The 24933-nt window shown below is 36.6% G+C and overlaps 1 protein-coding gene across 1 annotated transcript in view; it reads left to right on the top strand.

Moving 5' to 3' along the window:
* Positions 1-493: 493 nt before the first annotated feature.
* The window catches only part of LOC145675602 (CYFIP-related Rac1 interactor B), a 294387-nt gene continuing 269947 nt past the window's right edge, over positions 494-24933 (top strand). The window contains exon 1 of the mRNA XM_081746138.1: positions 494-1078. The gene's annotated coding sequence lies outside the window, so the exon portion shown is untranslated. The remainder of the gene's footprint in view (positions 1079-24933) is intronic.

Below are 24933 nucleotides of genomic sequence, written 5' to 3'. Positions count from 1 at the left end.
TCAAATTACCAATTCTTCCCTCCTCCCATAATAAAGAAAAGTAACAGAGGAAACCGCAGTTGATTGTGGCAAAATTAAGATAATTTGCTATGTATAGGAAACTGATTCAATTTAGTATTTTTAAAAGCGTCATTATGGTATAATTAAAATATAATTATTCCATTTTTAATGGAAAATCATGTCTTTCAAAAGTCTCATGGGCAGAACTTGAGCCCTAAAGCCCGCATGTGATCAGAACTACAAAATGCATTGATAAAGAAAAATAGACAATTCGTATAAGTATTTTTAACACTCAAAGCATTAATACTAACAGTGCGCTTTGTGGAACTATTAATTTTGTTTACATCAATATTGATAACAGCATGTAAGCGTGTACTAATATTATGTGTCTGGTTTTGTTTGGGTTTTATTTAACGCAAGCCCTGGCAACTCTGCCGCAGGGTGCAATATCTAGTGGAAGTTCATAACAACACGAAGCTGAGTGGATTAGTCGATGTTCAGTGCTCCTCCCGGTGAGAACTGCATCAGATGTGAGGTAGTATTTTGCCTGGAGTGTGACGTGTTTCGAAGACAAGTGCGTAACTCACACACGTGCCTATATGTGTCTTGTGTTTTCTACTACGTGCGTGCGTGCATATATTCATCCAATACACGCACGTAATATATAGAAGCAGTAGGCTGACAGACGAACTTCATATCTACAAAAACACATCAATTTCTGTTTGCATACATGTATATATAGAGAGAGACTTGCTGGAACGCGATTCGTTTTGTAAATATCAATATTGATAACAGTGTGTTTATATGTGCCTATTTTTTATTTACTTTGTATATGAAGTAACAGTCATACGTTAATTATAAATATATATACAAATAAATTTCCTGTAGGGTAAAATATTGGCTCGTAGTTGGAAGTTATCTCCAAAAACAGAAGTTAAAACTTGGGAAATCTCTTTATCAGTTTGGAATTGTGTGCTTTGTGTTAATCAAAACAAACCTAATTAACAAACAGAACTAGAAATTTTATCTGTTTTCTTCAGCTGTGCCGTTGGCTGCAATTACTTTACTTTGTTGTTTGGTAAGTAGTATTTCAAATTATAGCAAAATTAACTTTTTTTTGTTTGTTTGCATTTGATGGCTTGAATATTATGTTTTATTTTGAAATAAAGATATTGCTACAAAATAACTACATTGATGAAAAGTTAAGATTTTAAAATGTTTGTATTTCCAGGAGGACATGTCCCTAGAGTTCGTACCCCCCCCCCCACTCCTACCGGAGTTAAATTTCAGTTATCTACAATATAACTCTTCTTCAAGATACGTCCTTTAACAAATAGTGTCCCAGTACAGGCCCCTAACATTGCGAGTCTTCCCCCGCCCCTTCCCGGACAAAATTTTCTGGAAGCAAGCCGAGTGGTAAGCGCGCATGCATTTGGTTTGTAATGGGGGCACGGTGGCTCATTGGTAAAGCGTTTACCTCTGGTTCGATCCCGGCCTAAGTAAGTTTGTGGTGGACAACACCGGGCTTGTGAGTTTTCTTGGGGCACTCCCTTTTCCTCCTGCTTTCTCATTCCATCAATTCTTCCATCATCATTCACTTGCTTTAAAAATCCCGTCTCCCTTAGCCTATAGGGTATAATCATGGGACGTTAAACTCGAACACTTCATCTCATTTGGCCTGTATGGTTCCGGGGTCGACTGTTCGTGTGGGCAAAAGAGTTGACCTGACATCATGAGGCAGTTGGAAAGCTACTTGAATTTAAGCTACTTTAAGCTAAGCTAAACTACTTTAGCGCATATAGCGATGTCTATTAGTGTAGCTATTTACTATTAATAATTAGCTTGACGCACTGAGACGTTTACGCTTAATATAAGGAATTCTCATTGTTCCCCTTGTGCTTCTACAACCAATTTTACAAATATGTGAAGCAAGGTTGCATAACATTTTAGGATAGAATGACGCACAGACTGGCTTGTTTCCATTTCATAATTAGGATTCACCAAAGTTTGTTCCAGAAACTTTTTACGGGGGAATAGAGGGGGAGCAAATTAAAATGAGAAGTGATTAGAATGAGAGAGTATTAGGTCAAGAACGTGGCGTACACAAGAGTATGACATATAATTGAAATCTAATTTATCTTAGCTCGGGGGAAGAGGATGCAATTGACCAACTCTACGGGAAATATGCCTGGAAGAATCACTGCTTCTCACTACTTTTTCGTATTACTTAGAAACATCGAGCAATATGAGAGTATATATAAGTCGCAATTCGTGCAAAATGGTATTAAATAAACTCATATTTGCTTGTGCGTTTAAGTTCGTTCATATACAGAAGAAATGTGAGTGCCTGACAACTGTCATTGCACATCCAGGCTCTTGGCCTATACAAAAGTCCTGTCCTGAAAAATGTTAGTTCATTGAATAGCACCATGTAGAGAAATACTAAAATACTATCTGGGTCAATTCTATATATATATATAATACTATATGGCATAATGATAAGTATTTTATAAACCATATAGGGGCGTATCCACAGTGGTCCACTGGGTTTGGACCCCCCCAAAACTTTCTAACTCAACATACATTTGTACCCTTTGTCAGTAAAACTATACTTGTTTGGCAGGAAAATGATTGATGTAGCATGAAAACTTGATCTTACGCTTCATTTGTACTCTTTCTCTTATTAAAAAACTATCTAGTTCTGCCTTTTTTGAAAAATATAGGTGGAAGTATTTTACAATTATTTATCGTGTTTTCGGATGCAGAATAATACCCGTTCAATACGGCCTAGACGTAGTGGCTTCTCATGTTAGTATAAATTCCACCCCCCTAACCCAAAGCTTAGAACCGCTCACAACAAAAAAAAATCTAAGTGCGCGCGCCTGGACAGGATGATCACCCTTAAATAGCATTGGAACGAGCATGGTACGAGATAAACGTTTCCAACCCCACAGGAATCGAACCCAAAATCCCTGTTTGTTCATAGTAGTGTTGCCCACGAGGCAAGACGAAAAATAAGCTTTTCTCGTCTGGTCGTGTTTTGTGAATTTATGTACCAAATTTATGCCTAGATTTGTTTCTAAATTCCATTCTGAAGTTATCAGAATCCTCCTGCGTTACAAAAAGTCCACGAAGAACGTGAAAAAGAAACAACATATTTCAGTTTTACATTACACATTTATACCGTACTAGCTGAATCTGCGCTCTCTACACAGCGCATCATTCGCATATGAGCATAAATTTTCTTCTCATTCCTCACAACATATGTACATGTTCCTTTACAGACACAATTGAAAGACGTATTGTTTAAAAAAAAAAAAGCCAAGGGGTATTATAGAGGGGAGAGTTTTTTCGATTATTTTTTCTCAATATCTCGCACCGTTTGCAAGATTTGAACCTACTTCCGGTTGGAGTTTCTAATTCATGTATGACCAGTGTTTTCTTTCTTCTTGCATGCAGTATGTAATAAGCAAATACATTACATACACAATTAATTATGATGTCACTTATATATGGTGTTCATTGGGGAAAACACTACAAAAATAAAGGTTCATCTTAGACTGGAGAAATAGTTATTCTTCCTTTTCCATTATTATTTGGCCATGAAACAAACGCCTGAGACACATACAACCCCTGTATACAACAATGTGGTGTTGGAATGTATAATGCGTAGGGTGTGATGCTTTATTTTTTTTCTAAATTTCGACACTTCCAATGTACCCGTAAAAATGTAATAAAGAAATAGCGTCCATGTTTTTTAAATATTCAATTAGAACTGGACAATCTACGCAAAATTTGCAATCGATCAGTGAAAACATCATCTTTCTAGAGGCTATAGTTTCCGAGATCTCGCTGTCGAAAGGATTGGCCACAAACATATAAACATAGTTTAAAAGAGCTCGGTAGATGGAAGCACAATTCACATGCATTGATTTTAGAGAAGTCTTATTAAAATACGATAATTTTATATCATAAACTTTATGAAAAAGATATAGTTAACTAATTTAGACTATTTAAAGTACAATTGCTCAAAATGTTTGTCTATGTTAAACATGAAATCACACATAACCGTAAATGTAAGATTTGAAAGCCAAAGTTATAGGTTGGAGCTCATGTGCTTTTAATTGCTATTTAGCATTTTAATATGTAGATAGGTTAAAGGAAACGGTAGTGTTGAGAATGAATGAAATGGTGGAATGAAGATGGCACGAGCTGGGATCGAACCAGAGACCTCATACATCAAAGGTGAATGCTCTAACACTTCATTTTTAAAAAAGTTAACTGGTTCACCGAATGTTCCTCAGTAATTAACTAATTATCACCATATTTTAATTCACTTTTACTATTTCTTTTATTAGCCTATAAGAACAGGAACATGAGTACACAAACATCAAGGATAGTTAAGGTTCCAAAGGCTCTCCACCGGGAGTCGAACCCGGGAACACGTTTGAGATCTAGGATGTGGGTAAACTAGTGTTACCCACGATATTCGAGAAATTTCTCGTTTCGCCTCGAATTTGAAAAATGTAATTTTCGTCTCATTTTCGAGACGAGACGAGACGAGAAATTTCTTGTTTCAGAAAAAGCACTATTACGTACCGACTAAGGCGCTGTTGCCCTATTATATACCATTCTGCTATATATGTCACTTATAAAATACAAATTAGAAATACAAATTGTCGCATTGGAAATACCTATATTACAATTTACTTTTAATGATTGAAGTTAATAGCCTATCTTTTAAATGTACAACTTTCCAATATAATCGATTCCAGCCAAAAAACGGAGTTCGCTTAGATGTATATAGCAGCCACATTATAATTATCATGACATTGGATTCCACAATCTCACATAACACAAACACTCACTAAGCTATCATGAAAATATATTTATCTTATCTTGAGCATTCTGTATCAATTCTATATTTTATCGCTGCACTTTCTTTTTATTCTGCATTGAAATCTCTCGTTGCTGAGTCATTAAGGACGAACTATTAATTATTCTAATTGACTGTTATGGATCGATAAAGCAGCGAATAAGAGCTGTAGCCATGGTATCTATATCGTTTGTAGCTTGCAGGTAGAGCTTATATATATATATATATATATATATATATATATATATATATATATATATATATATATATATATATATATATATATAGTATATATATATATATATATATATATATATATATACAAAGCTTGCGCGTAATTTTAACTTGTTTAATAGCTTTTATGGTTGTGCTTTGTCCAATTATAGAATGATCTTTTTGAGGAATTTTGTATAGTCTGCAAAAATCACGTCTCTGCAAGTGATACTAACCTGCAAAATAGGTGTTGTTCTAGTTGCGACAGTCTTATGTACGACGGAAACTTGTAACTGTCCTATGAGCGACCGATTCAATCTGTTAACTGGCCTATGAGTCACCGATTCGTTCATATTAAGAATGGCGTTGGTTAGGAATAGCTAATCAGATGTAAGGGATCTCAAAAGCTTTCTTTTATTATTGAGATGTTTTTTCTCATCTTATTCATAGAATCTTAGGAAGTCTAAAAGGTAGAGTTTGCGAAACTCTTACACGTTTAACTTTTTCAAAATCAAATACTGTATATTGCTTTGCTTAGTGAGTAATTAGATTTGGATTTGGGGGGCGCAGTGGCTCAGTGGTAGAGCATTCTTCTCCGGTGCTTGGGGTCCCTGGTTCGATCCCAGCTCGCGCCGTGTGAACTTTGTAGTGGACAAACATCGTGCTCGTGGATTTTCTCGGGATTCTCCCATTTCCTCCCACTTTCTTCATTCCACCATTTCATTCATTTCTCATCATCATCATCTCCTTTAGCCTAACCGGCATAAACGTGGGACGTAAAACTTAAAGATTTAATTTCATTTCATTTAGATTTGAATTAAATTAAGTACAGAAAGCAGAGCTTTCGAGGAAAGGGGATATTACAATTGGATTTTAATATTTAATTAAATAAGGAATACACTTTTCATGGAAATAACTCTGTTGTCTCGCTAAGTTATTTGATATGTTTTATGTCAAATCTAACTCAAAATTAAGATAAGTTTTGTTTTCATTCACAGTAGAGGGTAAATATATTTGGCGAACAATATCACTGACACGTACATTTTTCATAGAAAGGTTGTTCGGGCGGCTCGGCTAATAACGCCAGAGGCAAACATATTTTACAAGAGGAAATCTTATCATCTTCCATAATCTCATTGTAATGAATCGGTCGCTTGTAGGACAGATAACAGTTCCTGTCGCTAATAGGACTGTCGCTTTTAGGACTAATTCGCAAAATATAAGAAGTGACGATTTCAGAAGATTTTCCCCCCGGAGATTTGAATAAACAAAGGGTGAAAGTAAGACTTCAGAATTATTGGTACCCTCCCTGGTTCGGAAAATTGTTCGGTAGGGATTTTTCGTAGCTCCAGGGGGAATTTCACCGCAGGTCACACCCCCTGAATTAATTACTGATTATAAAAGTACTATCTCGAGAGACAAGAAATCTCATTTTCCTTTTTGAATTTCTATGCTATACTATAGAGGAGCCATCAAAAGATGGTCCCTGAAGTTTCTTACCAAATGGAAAGAAAACTAGAGCCCCTACTTTGATGCTAGTGTTATCAACCACGGTTACTCTGTTTTCCCCTGAAGAAAACTGCCATTATATAGTATGCACCATAAAAGCAGACTATATAGTATGCCATTATATAGTATGCACCATATGGAACCCGGAGGTTTAACCGAGTTCACAAAAGCTCCCCATTGACTTTTGTCCTTAGCCAACTGGATCTAGTTTCTACTTTGCATTCCTATTTCTACGTGATCCATATTAATATTATCCTCACATTTGCTCTTAGGTCTTCCTAATGGACGCTTTCCGATTGGATTTCCGATAAAAAAAAAAAAAATAAATTTGAAAACGTTCCTACCTTTTTCCATTCTGGCTACATGACCTGCCTACCCAAGTCTCCTAGACTTGCCCCTAACAATGTTTGGAAACCGTATATGATTTTGATTGGCAGTTCCTCGTTATATCGTGGGAAGTTTCGATATATTTTTCTTTTTTTCTTTCTTTTTTCTTTTTCTTTCTTTTTTTTCTGATATGACTTTCCTAATGAGCCGCCATTGGTTTCGGGACAGGTGTGGGACTTGAGGGACGTCTAAGAATGTTCCGTGTGCATGTACAATGTGAAAAAGGTCTCTTCTACTAGTAAGGTTACAAATATTTGAGAAGGGATTCCTGATCACTCTTCCATAAGGGCGCCCATGTTGTGGTTTCCAAGGGGGGGTGGAGGTGGAAAAAGCGACATTTCAAATATAGTTTCAAATCTTGCTGTATCTATTCTAAAAATTATATTGGGTTTCCGATTTTCCGGAGTACAATTTCCTCTAGGGGGCGAGCGCCCCACCTTGCCCCCCCTGATGGGCGCCCTTGCTCTTCCACCTCATCTTCCCATGATTGTAGAGGCTGTAATTTGCCACAATATCGAACTGGACGAAGTAGAGGTTTGCTAATGGTTCCAAACTGAACGTTAACTGACCAATCAATCCCTCGGAATCGCTGTTTAGCTTCGTTTCGCATGATGTACTTGGTTACAAATGCAGTCATACATGACTCAACTATCTTTGGGAGTCATATCAATGTGATTTCCTTTCAGTTTATACCACTTCCTTTGCTGTTCCATACATTAACTGATATCCTTGTCTGCTTTTGTTTAGAAAAGATTACATTAGAATAAATAATATTACAACATATCTTGTGTATGCAAGTGAAATCGTTTAATAGGAATTGAACGGACTAGTGGAGAGCTACAGCTTATGAGAACAAGACAAGGTAGACCTTTTTGTGATTTGTTTGCGATATGCATTAGGTATCTAAGTCTTTTAACCAGTAACGGTTCTAAGCCAGTGTCGGAGGTGCATGCTCCCCAGTTTTTTTGAGTGAAAAAAAAAATAATTGAAGCTATTATTTATATATTTTTAAAAGTTTATAGTAAATTCATGATATACTTATCATAGTCTGGGATCTGGTGACTCCTCCCCCTAGTTTTTACCTTCTAGAACCTCTTCTACGTTTAACAACCGATATTATTAGTATTTAACGAAAAAAAAGAACCTAAATAATATGACATAATGCTAATCGATTGTTTTCATTGCGCTGAACAAAATTATATCATCATCATCATGATCATCATCATCATCATTATAGGTATTGTGGCATCGTTGGCAGCAGAGACGCCGATCCTGGGTGCCCGGACCCCCCAAAGCTCATGTCGGCCCCATATTGTATTTATGAATATACAATATTTGGCATAATTTGAATGCAATTTGTCTTAGAATCCGCATATATATACCTTCTGCATCTGAATGGACCTCCCAAAATTTACAGAGAAATCGGCGCCCATGGTTGGCAGATTACTGGCCGTAACTGAGAAGCAAGTCCATGCTCTACAGTCTTTAGCTAACCTCTTCGTCTACACGTAGAGATTTTTCTGTTTTGATACCATTCATCAACTGTAACCTTCGCCTCTTCCCTCTCTTTCCTGCCACCATACCCTCTAGCACGTTCCTCATTATACAGTTCCTTCTTAGCCAATATCCCAACCAGTTTTTCTCTTCCTCTTCTCAATAAGATCTAAAACTATTCTCTCCTTCCCTACCATTTCTAACACCTTCTCATACGTTTTCCGCTAGACCCAGCTAATCCTCTCAATTCTTCTCCAATTCAAAGTCAATAATTATTAAAGAACTGTAATTAATCGACCCGAGCCCGACCTGACCTGAAGAGCAAGGCCGGCTCTACCATACGTGCCAACACGTGCATTTGCACGGGGCGGTAAAATCTATCATAACTCTTATTATTTAAAATAAATATTTCTTGTTGTGAACAGATTTCAATGATTATGGTAGTGAAATTTACTAAGCTAGCATTCTATTTGAATACTACGTTCATAAATCATGTTTAGGCCGCATTAGTTTAAAGTTACATGGGCAGTGCTAAAGCAAATGGTCAAACATATATATCCCAGTATGAATTGCTTGATAGTTGTCAATTACAAATACAAGAACTCAACTCTCAAACAGTAGCGAACACCTATTCCATTTAGTTATTTATCATCGTTTTGATATGAAAACTAGCCTTGTCTTTATCACAAACAAGTTCCTTATCGTTAAGGGTGGAAACAAGTCTTTCTTTTAATTTTTTTTTTTAACAGGTGTAGAAGGAAAATCAAGAAATAAAGATAAAAGAGCTAGTTGCACTGGAATTGCAAACTGATATATTGAGATTGAAGCTCGATATTGAATTATATAAAAATGATTACCATCTTTCCTCTGCAGTTGTATTTGATTTGTCTTTCACTGACATAATACATTATTATTTATAGAAAACGACAGACACAACGATATTGTATTCGTAGTGTTTAGGCCTATCGGAGTGCAAATGCACTTTGCGTCCCCTTCGTTGTTTATGATGGGGTAGCACACTTAAATCGTGGCTTTCAAGATTTGTTCTTTCTAGAGAAATAGTAGGCGGTAAGCGAGGCCATTGCACGGGACAGCTAACTGCCTAGGGCCGGCCCTGAGTAGAGTGGTGAGTATTGTCTAACTTGGGGACTTCGAAGATACTGTATACTTTTTGAACCTCCAGAACATGTGACCCCAATACTCCCTTCTAGTCGATATCAACATAGATGAGGTTCGGACCTGGGATGGTTTTTATCATTTCGTGTTGATGGTGCAACCTAGAGTAAGGGAAGCGGGGAGTGTATAAAATTATCAAAAATGACCGATATTAGTGTCGAATCCATAGTTTTCGGAGTTGCTGAGATGAACAGTGACACTTTCGCTGCCGTTCAAATTCAAATTTACCCCCGCAACTTGGGGCGATATATATAAAAAGTGATAAAAAAATGGTCGATATTAATATCGCATCCATAGTTTTCGGGGTTTTCTGAGACGAACAGCAACATTTACGATGACGTTCAAATCCAAATTCACCCCGTGATGTCCAAAATGAAACGTATTCTCTCCGTGCGAGGAACGGGAATTCTGCTTATATATTGTAAGTAAGGATTAAGTAGCACACTATAATGTATCTATTGTTATTCGATTTCTCCTAATATACTGCTTATGGCCTATGGAACCCGGAGGTTCAATGCCGCGTTAACAAAAGCTCTCCACTGACTTCTATCCTTAGCCAACTGCATCCAGTTTCTACTTTGTATTCCAGTCTCTGCGAGATCCAGCTTGATATTGTCCTCCCATCTGCGCCTAGGTCTTCCTAATAGTAGTTTTCCGATTGGTCTTCCAGTCAAGACTTTGAAAGCGTTTCTACTTTCTTCCATTCTAGCTACATGACCTGCACATCTAAGCCTTCTAGATTTGACGACCCTAACAATGTTGAGTAAACCGTATAAATTATGTAGTTCCTCGTTATGAAGTTTCCGCCATTCCCCATTCCCGTTCCTCTTGGGTCCGAATATTCGTCTCAGGATCTTGTTCTCAAATACTTTCAGTCTATGGTCTTCCCTCAGACTAAGCGACCATGTTTCGCAACCATACAGAACAACAGGCATGATTATCGTTTTGTATATTTTAAGCTTCAGATTACTCGACAGAATTCGCGATGACAAGAGATTTTGAACCGAATAGTAACACGAATTTCCTGCTTTGAGTCGACATTTAATTTCTTCGTGAATATGGTTTCCCTCTGTTAATATTGATCCTAGATATTTGAAACTATCCACTTTATCAAAAGTATTATTTAATATTTTAACGCATCCATAATTTGCTGTGTTACGGTCCCGACGCACTTCCATGTATTTAGTCTTCTCTGCATTTACTTCTAAACCCATGTGTCTGCAAGCGTTTAATAATATCTCTGCATTTCTTTCTATTGTTCTCCTATCATCCCCTATTAAATTTACATCATCAATGCTGCTTGTAATATTATAATTAAAACAATTGTGTGCCAACAACACAGAACACACACAATAAGTTTCATTTTTACTATCCGACTCGGAAACTTTATATCGCTTCCTAAGAAGAGTGGTTCCGTTGTACTTCTTCCAGAAACAACAACCTGCTACCATAAATAAGTTCGAGATAAAACCCGTGGAAATGAAGTATGAGAGGAAGTTAAATTTCCTGTTAGTGCCAGGAAGTATATCAAACGTTCTCTGCATATGTAGAACTTTGTTGGCATTGGCATTTAGTACAATAGACGAAGAAGTCCCCTTTTTCCTTTTTGGCTAGTTTTCTACAAGGAAAACGACTCTAAATAAAAAGGAAATACTTAAAGAAATTTGAATGACACACCTCTTTCCTGGATGTTGTTAAATACCCAACTTGTTCATGAGGATATGCATTGATTTTACGCATTAACTTAACACAAGTTTTGAGAATAAAATATTCATATAGTATTTTATATTATTTTACAGATAGTATGTATGGCGCTGTGAAGGAGAAATCAAACAGATACAAAATCTGCTAAATAACAGTGTTTATTTTCTATATGTAGTGCGTAAATAAATACATAAATAAATAAACACTGTATTTCAATAGAATGAAACTATCAATTGTATCAGATTAGCAACGGCCGTAACAGTTTTTTAACGCCACAAAAATGAGGTTTTTTTTCTAGATTTTCTCCAAAACTACACATGAGCATTTACCCTTAAGTATGTCAGCTAATTATTGACTGATATATAGGGTGTTTCAAAACAACACCGACAACGTTTGGGAGGTGATTCCTGATAGTAAGGTAAGACGAAAGTTATAGACCAACCTTGGTACACATATGCTTCCTTTCGCAGTTATAGGCTGCCGAAAACAGGAAAAAATTAAATTTAAAGTTCCATAGCTCGAATACTATAGGACCTACCGTAGTCCGGTCAAGACTTCACTTACGAACTAATAGGGTGCCCCGTCCAAATATCCATATTTCAGAATCCTTCGGTACTTCCGCAACAATTTTTGTAGAGGTAGTTGGTGAGTACTTCAAACTATATGCCCGTAGCCAAACTCCCTCTATAAAAATAGCTGCGTGAGTTCCTTAGGATTCTGAAACGTATGTTTCTGGATAGCACACATATTCATTTTTTCATGTTTTCGGCAGCGTATTAACTCCGAAAGGAAGCATTTGTGCACCCAGGTTGGTCTATACTTTTTTGTCTTATCTTGGTCTTAGGAATCACCTCCCAAATGTTGTCGGTGTTGTTTTGAAACACCCTATATATATATATATATATATATATATATATATATGTGTGTGTGTGTGTGTGTGTGTGTGTGTCTTTCTTATATTGCAGAGTATTTTAAATTAATCATAAACTAAAATTTAAGACTTAATGGTAATTTCGGAACCATACTATCTATTGTCGTCTTGCTAGTACCATAATGAAGAGCTTTATACGAGGATATGTTTCAATATTAATTTCACCTCAATAAGTGACGTGGTTCTCGTACAGCATTCGTTTTTAGATTTACAAAATTCATTGGCTTTTCTTCATTTTCTCAGAAATGATATAAAAACATATTTTTAGTCATATTATAGATGAATTTCAGTTATTGCTCAGAAATATAGTTCGCCACTATTGGCAACGAGGTTATTTGGAACTTTTTTCTTTTCTTTCTTAGAAACATTTAGCTATGTGTAACAGGTGTTTGAAGGAAACCATGTGAGGGGGTTAATGTGGTTGATCTGTTGTAGCATCAATTAGTTTGAAAAAAAGTAATCGTTACCTTAGTTATCTGTTTCTCTTTTCCTCACGTGCAAAGATACCTGAAGTCCAGGTCTTCCTTCTGCGCATAATAAATGCAAATTATTTCCTCGTACTTTCAGAGGAGACTTTAAATATACGGGAGATGAAAGTGGTACTCTATTGGTAATCTACAAAAAGCAAATCAAAGATATGACCACACAAGAATTTTCTCCGGGCCATCTACTAAAATCGCTACTAATACTTATAAGACCAGTCTCTTTATCCCTTTACAGCAAGTAAAAATGAAAATAAAATGAAACATTTCAATTTTACGCCCCACGGTTATGCCGGCTATGCTAAAGGAGACGGTGATGATGACCAATGAATGAAATGGTGTAATGAAGAAAGTGAGAGGAAACAGGAGAATCCCGAGAAAACCCACGAACACATGGTTTGTCCACCACAAAGCCCATTTGGTACGATCTGGAATTGAGCAAGGAACCCCACGTAACAGAAGTGAGCGATCTACGACTGAGCCACCGAATTTAAACATCAATATTATCCAGTCCAAATTTCTTCTCTAGCTATGGGGTTTAGTTGTCTGGGGCCTATTTCTCAAAGCTTCTAGTTTTGTAATGTGTTTTCTACATGTTGTAAAATATCATAAAGCATACAATAGTAACAGTTACTCCTAACTATATACTAGTGCTAATACACCTAATTTGTCATGATTTTATAGGATATGAAATCATAAAATGTTTGATTTTGAAAAATTCCACGCGAGTATTACAAGACTAGTAGTTTTGAGAAATACGTGCCCTATTCATTGACAATCCTCTGAACACTGTATTGGGAAAACTTGACAACCAAATGGTGTAAGTGTCACTTCGGGTCACTTGCTGGATTATATTGTGTAAAATGTTAGAATAGTATAATTGAATCGTTGAGTTCGAAAACCGGTCATCTCCATCGAAGCTAATTTGAGAGGAGTGAAAAAGAAAACTAAATTAGTCAATATGTATCTGACATATAGGGTTATTTTCATTTTTGGAAAGTGAAATATGTCAGTTCTACGGTCCAAAGATGAAAACAGTCCTATACGTCAGCATATTGACTACTCTCAAATTAGCTTCGATAGAGATGACCTGTTTTTGAACTCAATTGTATTAGTATGTAAAATTTCTATATTATATATGTGGGAGAAAATCGCCAGATCAGGTTACTAATTAATATTTAGTGAAAATCGATACTGTATTAAAATGTTAAAAAAAAATGTATTTGCTGTCACTTCTAATTTCTAGTCTTACACTTCAGTTTTACGTCTCATGGTTGTGTCATGCGGGCTAAAGGAAACGGTGATCACGAGAATTAATGTAATAGTGAAATTAATTAGTGAAGTGGGAGAACTCCGAGTAAACCTATGCACACGGAGTTTGTCCACCACAAAGCCCACTTGACGTGAGCTGATATCAAACCAGGAACCCCACAGACACCAGAGGCAAACGGTGCTAAAGGAAACGGTGATCACGAGAATTAATGTAATAGTGAAATGAATTAGTGAAGTGGGAGAACTCCGAGTAAACCTATGCACACGGAGTTTGTCCACCACAAAGCTCACTTGACGTGAGCTGATATCAAACCAGGAACCCCACAGACACCAGAGGCAAACGCTCTAGCACTGAACTACGCCAAATTAGAGATATTGTGTCACTGTTAGGAATACGTGTGTCACTGTTAGGATTACGTCTGTTACTGTTACCACTATATGTGTCACTGTTAGGAATACATCTGTCACTGTTAGCAATATACGTGTCACTGTTAGGAATACATCTGTCACTGTTAGCAATATATGTGTTGCTGTTAGGATACATCTGTCACTATTAGCAATATATGTGTCACTATTAGGAATACGTTTGTCACTGTTGGCAGTATGTGTGTCACTGTTAAGAATAAGTTTGTCACAGTTGACAGTATGTGTGTCACTTAGGAATACGTCTATCACTGTTAGCAATATATGTGTCAATGTTAAGAATACCTCTGTCACCGTTAGCAATACATGTGTCACTATTAGGAATAAGTTTGTCATTGTTAGGAATATGTGTGTCACTGTTAGTAATACGTCTTTCACTGTTAGCAGTACATGTGTCACTGTTAGTAATACGTCTGTCACTAGAGCGCCTTCGTGGCTAAGCGGTTAGCGTACGCGCCTTTGGCGTGGGAGACTCGGGTTCGATTCCTGGCGGGAGCTCATGTGGTTCGGATTCCACGGTAATCAGTAGGTCCACGTCTCATATAGTCTCGCTGCTGAACGGGACGTTAAACTCAAAATCAACTCAACGTCTTTCACTGTTAGCAGTACGTGTGTCATTGTTAGGAATACGTCTGTCACTGTTAGCAGTATGTGTATCACTTAGAAATACGTTTGTTACTGTTAGTTGTATGTGTGTCACTGTAAGGATCACGTCTGTCACTAATAGTAGTATATGTGTCACTGTTCAGGAATACTCTGTCACTTAGCGGTATGTGTGTCTCTGTTAAAAATACGTCTGTCACTGTTAGCAGTATATGTATGATCTACTGTAGAAATACGTCTGTCACTGTTAGTTGTATGTGTGTCACTGTTAAGAACATCTCTATCACTATTAGTAGTATGTGTATCACTGTTAGGAATACATCTGTCACTGTTAGCAGTATGTGTGTCACTGTTAAGAACATGTCTATCACTATTAGTAGTATGTGTATCACTGTTAGCAGTATGTGTGTCTCTGTTAAGAATACGTCTGTCACTGTTAGGAATACGTCGTCTGTCACTGTTAGCAGTATGTGTAACAGGCCCCGGGCTAGATTCGCCACTGCTATTGCAATTATGGAAGCTTGATTAATGAATAGTTCAAGATCAGTTTCCTTCTCGTAGGTTGCCGTGGTTATCGTATAGCATCGACTTTTAGGTTTACAAAATTTTTAGTCTTTCTCGGTTTTGCCGGAAACAACAATACATGAGGTTTACTATCATCCATATCATTTTGTACACTTAATGATATTTATCATTTGGTATACATGTGCCATCTTTGGACCTTTTTTTTCGTCAAACGCTAACAAATAGTAGAAAATTATTGTTCGTCCGTTGCTTTAACTAAATTTTCTGTTACAAAAATGCTGTCTTCTTATGTGAGTGATCTCAGTTAACGCCTGAGTTACTTTTTGAGTTGTTGATGAAATCTTGTTAAAGATACATAGTATTGCAGTCAACAATGGTAGTATATAATTGGTATAGTCCTGTCTTTTTTCCTATATTCTTTTTTTTTTTTTTAATCTTCTTCCACGCTGATTATATTGCCAAGGTCAGAGGGGCGGGATGTGATGTGATATGTATGTGTCGGCCAATTCTCCCTCATTTAACGTTCCAGTGCGTGCCAACTGAGGAGGTCATATGCAGAACGGTCACTGGCAAGGACATGTGGAGAGGAACAGAAGCTTGGAACATATGTGTGCTCAGAGAGCGTTTTACATGAATTATTGCCAATTTTTTTTACAGCTCCTTTCGTTTGTTTGTTTTTTCTGTGTCTCATTCAAACATTTGGGGTTTTGTCTGCATATCAATGACACTCTGGGTTGGAAAAAAGATAATAATTAACTCAACTGTTCTCCGCATTTTACGTCTTTTTAATGAGCTTAATTGCAAGTTGTATACTCGAAACTATGAAGAAACAGCTGGGATTTTTGTTTCATTTGCCGTGCCGCCTTGTACAAAAGCCAAAAAGGTGAATATATGTAATTGGAACTCCTGCTTTTAATTTAGAAATTCTCTCACGCTGTCACCTGTAAAAAGATCTAAATGCATGCACAACATTTCATGCCTGGTACTCTTATTATCACAGAATATTAACTGTTTTTTCTACTCTTCTGAACTAAAACGTTTTAGTTTCATATAATATGGGGAATTAATTACAAACATTTTGACTTGTTTATAATATACAATGTTTAGACAAATCCTTGCATTAAGAGTCCGACATACTAAAAATAATACAAAATTTACCATTTTTCCTTTACTTGTTTTTCGTATAAGTGAAAGGAGATAATGAAATGCAACTTACCACAATCATAGATTTTTTAATTTGTATTTATTTATTTATTTGTATTGAAGGCCTGTGGCCCATAATACAATTCTACAGGTTTGTGACACACTTCTAATGTGAATGTAAACAACAAATACAAATGAATAGATACACTATAAAAGATTAATTATTATTTTTTTCTTTCTTATGGTGGAGTAGAGGGTGCGTTGTTGTCCTCAGTCTCTTTTAAAGCTTCTTCCCGTAAACGATAGAATGACTGCAGAAATTTTGCTAAGGTTGATAACTTCTGTTTATCGGTTGTATTTATAATTTTGTTTAATTCCAAGTTTTTGTCATGTATGCTATCCCCTATCCATTCCCTATTGCGTTCTTCCTGTAGCACCTCACATTCGAATAAAATATGTATTTCATTTTAGATTTCTCCACATAGACTACATATGTAATTTCCGGTTTCATCTTTCGGACTTTTCCACCTGTACACCCCCATTCAGAATATTGCTGTGGCGCGTCTTTGTTCTCTCCCTAACTCAAGATATTTTTCTGCCCCCTCATTTATTTTGATTTGTACGTATGTCAAAGAACGCTTGGCTTCGCAATCAGCTTTCAAACTTTGATTTGCATCTGATATTACTTTTTCTCTAATTGTTTTACATATTTCTTTTGATTTCTTTTTTCTTTTTTCTAACAGGTCGATTATGTTTATCTCTTGCAATAGTTTCACTACTCCCATTATCCATGAGTTATTTCCTCTCTGTTTCATTTGGTATTTTAGGCATTGCTTCTGAATTTCCCTCTCGTTTTCTGTTTCGCCTAGGTTTAACCAATACTTTAGTACCCGTATTTTTATAGCTGCGCTCACAGGATACCTCCCTGTATCGAGTAGAACCGCGCTGTTAGGTGCCGATTGTGGTACCCCTAATATCACAATCATAGATAACCTCATTCTACAACAGCAAATATAAATCAGGAGAATTTTCGGTGTTGCCATCCATAGAAATTAAAGTGTTGCCACAATAACATTTTCCCCAAAATCTAAGTTAAGGCAGCGAGTAGAAGAACGAACTCAACTGCATTTGATTACGTACAGTGACTCACATTAATATTCGGACACTTGCATTTTGTTAAAAGTAGGAAGGATTATGAAATAAATGAGAGCCGTGTGAGTGAAAAAATTAGGTATTTAGATATTCATATACTTATAGAAAGAAAAGAAGTACAAATATGGTGTCTTGAACGAAAGAAGCAGAAAGAACTTACAGATACTGATGACACTGTGTATTTGCAACGCCACTTTAATATTCGGACACCTAATATATAGATGTTTTGTGTGTGTTGTTGCTTGCTCACAAACGCTTCGCTAGTACTTAGTGAGAAACCCACGACGTTTCCTGACTTCCTGTAAAGGGTTGGACATGTTTCCAACAAGTTTGTTGGTAGAATGGGGCGATATGTCATCCCATGCTGCACGGAGAGCCCTTTTCCAATCGTCTCGTGACGTTACTTGTACCCGTTTGACCTTATGCTGTAGCTCATCCCAGATATGCTCTCTAGGGATAAGGTCGAGACTCTGCGGTGGTGTTTCAAGCACTTTCGGACAATTATACAGCAACCATTTGCGCACCACATGTGCTTTACACTTCGGGTCATTATCCTGGTAAAATTTAAACATACCCATAATTCCTAATTTTTCAGCACTTTGGTGGAGATTTTGCCGGAGAATATTCAAATAAACCTTCTTTCTCATAATCCCTTTAACAAACACCAATTCTCGCACTCTCGATGCAAAAATACACCCCCATACCATCACACTTCCTCCTCCATGCTTTACCTTAGGTTGAAGATTTGCAGGATCTAACTTTGTATTTGGCTTCTGCCACACAATTATTTTGGCATCGGACTCATGGAGATTGAATTGTGATTCGTCCGTGAATAACACGCCATTCCACCAAGTTGGGGCTTTTCAATATGAACTTTAACGAACTTAACTCTTTTATCTTTGTTGATTTTACTAATAAAAGGCTTTTTTCTAGCTATTTTCCCATTAAACCCTTCACTTAACAACACTTGCCGCACAGTTTCAGGATGCACCGTCTTCCCTGTGTCTTCATACAGCTCTACTGTTCATTTCAGCGCACCTATTCCGGAATTTGCTTCACTTTCTGAATCAATTTGCTTTTCTCTCCATCATTCAGTTTCACAGGTCGGCCCTTTTGAGGCACTGACTCGATTCAAAATCCCTATTAAATCTTTGTACAATGTCAAAATGGTGCTTTTACAAATATTGAGTAGATCTGCAATTTCCTTGTACGATAGACCTTTCGCACGGTGAAAAATTACTAACTGTCTTTGTTTAAACGTTGAACTTGGTCCCTTGTGTCCCATTTTCCTTTTATGCTTTCTCTCGGTCACACTAATCACTCGTAAACTAAGTAGATACACATGTCCTGTCTCGGGACAACTCAAACTGCAACTGGAACTCTTCCACTGTCTCGCTCGCTATCGATAAACAAACGTTAAAACAACTGTCCGAATATTAAAGTGGCGTCCAAAATACAGTTTATTACAATTGCGTGCTCATGACGTGGACTTAATTTGCATACTTTAATTAACTGATAACATATTTGTTCGACTAAACCATTGCCTTTTTGCTTGTTTTCAGTTGGTTTCCCATTTATTATTTTTTACATGTATAGCAAGCAAATTATGTGTAATATCTATGGTGTCCGAATATTAATGTGAGTCACTGTATCTTTTTTTTTCTTTTTTTTTTTTTTTTTTTTTTGGTATCCTGTGAACTACTTTTAAAATAACACCGGTATTTAATAGTTTAATAACTGTATGTTAAAACTATTTTGTTTATTACAAATTAAATACAAGTATTATTTAAACAGTAGTTCACAGGATACCAAAACAACATGATACATAATCAAATGCAGTTGAGCTCATTCCTCGAGTCACTGCCTTAACTTAGATTTTGGGGAAAATATTATCCTGGCAACACTGAAAATTCTTCAGGTTCATATTTTGTTGTAGAATAACATTATCTATCATTGTGGTAAGTTGTATTTCATTATTTCCTTTCACTTATGTAAAACAAGCCAAAGAAAAATGGTAAATTTTGTATTATTTTTAGTATGCCAGGCTCTTAAGGGTTCGCAATACACTCTCTATCGCTTTCCTCTTGCTTGGAAACAAAGCATATATGTACTAATAATAAAAAAATGGCCTTTAAGACCTGTATACTACCTACATGTATTTATAGTATTAATATCCGTATTTTGCACGTGTTTCATTTGATTAACAGGAACTCCCACATTGTCTTTCCAGCAATTCGTCCAAGATTATTTTTTTAAATTAATTAACTGTCTCCTTTAGCCCACAGGGTACTACATGGGACGTAAAACTTTAAATTTCGTTCCTTTTTAATTTCCTTATCTCTCGTGTGTTCGCAAATTTATTTATTTATTTACTTGTTTGTTTCAAGATATCTTACAGCTTCTTACAAAAAATTATTACAAAATGTAACTGCTCAAAAACTTTACAAAAATGTACGTAAATTTGTTGCAAACGATAAAAGATGTATTTAAAGAAATAAAAAATGGATGGTGTCTTAAATTATGCAATAATCTGCAGATCTTACTATTCTGAAGGGTAACGTTTCTTTACATCCGGACAAAAGATGCAAAATCATCAAAACTCTAATACTAATACTCACAGAACTGATTTTTTTTTCCTTTTCCTTTAATGCTATTGTAACGTTCGAAGTGTCAATATACATATTACAGCAGATTACGTGAATATAATTATCTAATATACAGAAGAAAACTTCTGTGCTACCCCTTTGTGATACAGTGGTTAACATTGCACGCATTCTATTTCAGGATTGCCTACGACACGAGAGGAGACAGATTTTTCTTGACAAGGCATGTGACGACACAGAACTCCCCCAATAGAAACAGGTACCTTTTCCGGGATACTTGTCTTCACACTTTCCCGAGACGAGGCAGTCTCAATTCTTATCTCGTACATAACCCTAATTTCTATGATTCCTGATTAAATTCCCTAATTTCTATGATTCCTGAAGGTTACCTTCCTCAAATACAATCTCAGAAATGGATTAGATTTTACTCAAAGTAAACAAATAAATCCTTCCTCATATAGCTGAAAAGAAACATCGAAATTTAGTCAACTAATCAAACACAATAACATTTCTGAACTGAGAATTAGAGTTCCCTACGAGCCAAGGCGAAACATAATTTTTGTGACGAGATACGAGACAGGACATGTTCCTCAAATAGAAACAGGTACAATTTCCACGACGAAACGGAAGTTTCGTCACAAGATACGAGACGGGACATAGATCTTTGGATAGAAACAGATACAATTTCCAAGACGAAACAGAAGTTTCGTCACAAGATACGAGACGGGACATAGCTTTTTGGATAGAAACAGATACAATTTCCAAGACGAAACAGAAGTTTCGTCACAAGATACGAGACAGGACATAGATCTTTGGATAGAAACAGATACAATTTCCAAGACGAAACAGAAGTTTCGTCACAAGATACGAGACGGGACATAGATCTTTGGATAGAAACAGATACAATTTCCAAGACGAAACAGAAGTTTCGTCACAAGATACGAGACGGGACATAGCTTTTTGGATAGAAACAGATACAATTTCCAAGACGAAACAGAAGTTTCGTCACAAGATACGAGACAGGACATAGATCTTTGGATAGGAACAGATACAATTTCCAAGACGAAACAGAAGTTTCGTGACAAGATACGAGACGGGACATAGCTTTTTGGATAGAAACAGATACAATTTCCAAGACGAAACAGAAGTTTCGTCACAAGATACGAGACGGGACATAGCTTTTTGGATAGAAACAGATACAATTTCCAAGACGAAACAGAAGTTTCGTGACAAGATACGAGACGGGACATAGCTTTTTGGATAGAAACAGATACAATTTCCAAGACGAAACAGAAGTTTCGTGACAAGATACGAGACGGGACATAGATCTTTGGATAGAAACAGATACAATTTCCAAGACGAAACAGAAGTTTCGTCACAAGATACGAGACGGGACATAGCTTTTTGGATAGAAACAGATACAATTTCCAAGACGAAACAGAAGTTTCGTGACAAGATACGAGACAGGACATAGATCTTTGGATAGAAACAGATACAATTTCCAAGACGAAACAGAAGTTTCGTGACAAGATACGAGACGGGACATAGCTTTTTGGATAGAAACAGATACAATTTCCAAGACGAAACAGAAGTTTCGTGACAAGATACGAGACGGGACATAGCTTTTTGGATAGAAACAGATACAATTTCCAAGACGAAGCAGAAGTTTCGTGACAAGATACGAGACGGGACATAGCTTTTTGGATAGAAACAGATACAATTTCCAAGACGAAACAGAAGTTTCGTCACAAGATACGAGACGGGACATAGCTTTTTGGATAGAAACAGATACAATTTCCAAGACGAAACAGAAGTTTCGTCACAAGATACGAGACGGGACATAGCTTTTTGGATAGAAACAGATACAATTTCCAAGACGAAACAGAAGTTTCGTCACAAGATACGAGACGGGACATAGCTTTTTGGATAGAAACAGATACAATTTCCAAGACGAAACAGAAGTTTCGTGACAAGATACGAGACGGGACATAGATCTTTGGATAGAAACAGATACAATTTCCAAGACGAAACAGAAGTTTCGTCACAAGATACGAGACGGGACATAGCTTTTTGGATAGAAACAGATACAATTTCCAAGACGAAACAGAAGTTTCGTGACAAGATACGAAACAGGACATAGATCTTTGGATAGAAACAGATACAATTTCCAAGACGAAACAGAAGTTTCGTGACAAGATACGAGACGGGACATAGCTTTTTGGATAGAAACAGATACAATTTCCAAGACGAAACAGAAGTTTCGTGACAAGATACGAGACGGGACATAGCTTTTTGGATAGAAACAGATACAATTTCCAAGACGAAACAGAAGTTTCGTCACAAGATACGAGACGGGACATAGCTTTTTGGATAGAAACAGATACAATTTCCAAGACGAAACAGAAGTTTCGTGACAAGATACGAGACGGGACATAGATCTTTGGATAAAACAGATACAATTTCCAAGACGAAACAGAAGTTTCGTGACAAGATACAAGACGGGACATAGTTCTTTGGATAGAAACAGATACAATTTCCAAGACGAAACAGAAGTTTCGTGACGAATGAGATACAAGACGGTACAGAACTCTGCCAACAGAAATAGATTCAATTTCCTAGACGAGACATCACTTTCACATCTTTTCGTGTCGAGACAGTTTCAACTCTTGTGTCAGATGCAATCACACTGAGAATCGTACGGTAAATTTGTATTTGCTCTTTCTCACCGTATTTTCCTCATAACTAATATGAATTACATTTAAAATAATACTTTAAAAACGTTCATAGTAATAATAATATTTTTTTCTGAGAAAAAGGTGATGGTATTCACCACGAATGTGTTATTACAGAAACTACCATAACTTTGACACACTCTCTAATACAACTCCGGTGTCTCTTGACCGCATCTTGGTTTTAGTATCAACTGCAGAATAAAGATCTCGGAGCATCCGTGACTTTACATATATGCTAGGATTAAATTCTATGGCTGTCGGGTCCTACTATGCCATTGAACATCAATGGAGAAGTTTTCCGTACCAGCAGAGATTACGTGGACGAAGTTATCTCCTTTCGCATTCGCTGGAAGATATTAGTTGTGCCCAAACTGTGCTTTAAATGGGAAGTTCTATGTCTTTAGGGACTTTACTAGCGCCTGGGGTTCTAATTCCGGCTTCATCAAATGTCAACCTAGAAATCTCTGGCCAATATAATCTGAAATCTTTACGACATTGAGATAAATCATGTCTTCTTCAAGCAGACATTTTCCTACAAAAGAGGGAAGGAGCACTATGGCTCAGTGGTAGAGCGATTTCTCTGCTGCGTCTGGTCCGTGGATCAATCCCAAGCCAAATAAGTTTGTGTAGGTTTCTCGGCCGTGGGTTTTCTCGAGGTACTCCCGTTTCCTTCCACATTCTCATCTTACAAATTATTCCATCATCATTCACTTGTCTTAATCATCTGACTCCCTTAGCATAACAGACATAATCGTAAGACGTTAAATAGATATATTTAATTAAATTTCGTGTTCATTTTCCAACAACTATTTCCATTTTTTTTTCAATTGCAATTTTTATAGCCATTTTTATTTTTGGTGTTGTTTACGAAATGAAATGAAATACTGTTTATAACTAAAAGGTGCTTGCCGATAAAAAATAATTTTAAAGAAACGCTGATACTCGTATTAGTCATTATTATTATTATTATTATTATTATTATTATTATTATTATTATTATTATTATTATTATTATTATTATTATTATTATTATTATTATTATTATTATTATAAAAATACGTCTCAGGCAGAGAGTTATGCTTATTCCTAGTATTTAGTTAACTCTCAGGATAATAGAACAATAAAACAGGCAATAGCGTGCAAGCAATTTTCAGATTTAACCCTACAATCACACCGTGGGGTCACCGGCGACCCCAGTGCATATAAAATGCGTTCTGCGCCAGCGCCGTTGTGAGAGGGAAACACAACACTTCGTCTAGCTTCAGTTCGGAGCATGCTGTTGACACTGCAAGTTGCATTGTTGTGTTGGTGCGGAAAGTTCTGTGTTATTTTGAGTGCTCGGGTCATATATGACCCCACGGTGTGATTAATGAAACATAGTTTGTTTTGAATAGCCATATAACAAATCATTTTCTAGTGGGCGATTTTTTTTTACGAATGGCGGCATCAAGGAAGTTTTCTAACCAGGAAGATATTGTACGCATTTTAGAAGAATCAGATGATGATCTGTCCGATGCTGATGAACTGTTAAGTGAAAATGAGGATAATGAGGAGCAGGATGATCAATCGGAGGACGAATTTGAAGCTGATGTTGATAACGATGATGTTGCCGACTTGTTACAACGTAAAGTCATTTATGGGAAGAATGGCAGTAAGTAGTACACTAAACCCTAGTTGCCAGGAAGACACGTAGGTGGCCACTCAGAGT

Source organism: Thermobia domestica, chromosome 18, assembly GCF_964235325.1.
Source record: "Thermobia domestica chromosome 18, izTheDome1.hap1.1, whole genome shotgun sequence".
Lineage (NCBI taxonomy): Eukaryota > Metazoa > Arthropoda > Insecta > Zygentoma > Lepismatidae > Thermobia > Thermobia domestica.
Note: the sequence above shows the minus strand (reverse complement) of the source record. Positions and strands in the feature narration are given on the sequence as shown.